This window comes from Panthera leo, chromosome A1, assembly GCF_018350215.1.
Source record: "Panthera leo isolate Ple1 chromosome A1, P.leo_Ple1_pat1.1, whole genome shotgun sequence".
Classification (NCBI taxonomy): domain Eukaryota; kingdom Metazoa; phylum Chordata; class Mammalia; order Carnivora; family Felidae; genus Panthera; species Panthera leo.
The window spans coordinates 223,945,334-223,947,354 of NC_056679.1; positions in this window are offsets into that span (position 1 = coordinate 223,945,334).

The window sequence follows — 2,021 nt, forward strand, 5'->3', positions numbered from 1 at the left end:
AGAGAGGCTAACTCTCCTTGAGTCTATGATGTCATTTCTTGAAATTTGTGTCTTATATATTGAAGTCCAGGTACTCAATTATTGTATACCCAAATACACCAAAAATATGTGTTCACTCCATTAATGAAGGAAGAACCAACATGTGGAATAAATTCCACTCTTCCAGAGTGCTTAATCTTCTCAAAGCAAGCAACGGGGAGATAAGCGAATGAAACTGGGTTCCTCTAATTGCTGAGAGATAAAACATAATGCTGCATTTCTGTCTGTCCAAATACTGCTGATCTTATAAGATAATGTTTACATTATACTCATTCCACAATCCTTTTCTAGAGTCACCAGTGAAAAATGCTACTTTCTTTCCTCCCTCCCATTAACCAAATTATATTATAGCAATTATATGGGATCATAATAATCAACTTAATCAACTTGCAAATGATTATAATGGGACTTACGCATTTGGCAGAAAGGGATACCTTCATAATTGAGGACTCTAAAATTGCCTTTTCACTGAGTTACACTATTTTCTAAATGCACTCTTTTCCATTCCAATTTATTCTATAGTCACAAGACTAACATTAGGAAAAAATAAATACCACCATTTCAGAGATCTATTTAAACACTCCCAAACCTCCTCATTTCTTTAAAGACCAAAATCGAAGTTCTCTTTTTGGCATGTGAGGCACCTAAAAATAGTGTGTAATTATTCCTTAGAGCTCCTGCCTATAGCAAGCTAGATACTTTTCATGACAAGAAGTGATGAAGGCAGGGGAGCCACAAGGAGGACAGAGTGGCCTTTACATTTCCACTTATAACTCTGTGTGCCTGTCTCTAAAATAATAGCCCTCGTGCCATTCAAAAATTAGCTTGAACATAACCTTTAACATGGGTGATCCCCACCCTCAATCTACCTCCTGACAATACCTGATAATTGCAGAAACTCCAGCTCATAGGTTAGAATAACTACATGAATCTGAGGTGCCATTTCTTGGTTTTAAAGCTAGCTTTGGGTCAAATGCATTTAATAGCTTCACCTTTCAAAGAAGACTTCTTTTTTTCTTTCATAGACTAAGTAACAGGGCTGACCTTATTCGTATAATAAAATGTCATCCTGTCACAGAAGCTTGCAAACATTCCAAAACAAGCTCATTAGCAAATAATGATGCCAAAAGAGTAACTTTTTTAATGTCAGTAAATACATTTTACAGCCTTCGTATAATTTGTGAAAAGCACTGTAATTATCAGAGTTCTACCTTTCTCTGTAGAGAAAGAAAAAAATCTGTAAAAACTTTAAAAGTTATATTTAAAACATAAAGCGAATCAATGATTCTTCTTTCTCCCAGTATGAAAGATTTCCTAATGAGATTCTAAACCTTAAGTGACCGATTTACATGACTCTGCCTGTTGATATATAATGAGAATGAAAAGATGATAAAAATTTCAGTAATATAACCTCCGATTAAAATCCTGAGCGTGTCTCCAGATTACCTTGGAGATATTGCTCCTTAACCAAATCTACACACACACACACACACACCAAAACAAAACAAGCAACAGGAATGTTGAATGATAAAAATTACCATTGTCCAATTACCATTTTCTGTACTGTCTATACAGAATAAATACCACTGGCATCTATTCTGTGTAGTGTTGACTCTAAAATGTGTCTTGGCCACATTGATGCGAAAGTGCTGAAATGTATTGGAGCAACAGTCCAGTTCAACAAGTTTCCTGAATACCCACTTTTGGTATCCAGTTTAAGTTGTGGGTAAGTAGAAATTGACATTTTAAAGAGACTGTCTTTATTAAGGTAGACAGGTAAATGTAATCGTAAAATAAAATGATGCAATACCTATTTGAAGTCTTCGTAACTGAAGCAATGCTTTAGCAATATTTGAGAATTATTTGCTATGAATTAACTAGAGATAAAGACTGGAGAAAACAATTCCATAAATAGAAACTGCACGATATAGGCAAGAAGGCATGGAACAATATAGTACCTGCAAGGGAGAAAAAAAATGACC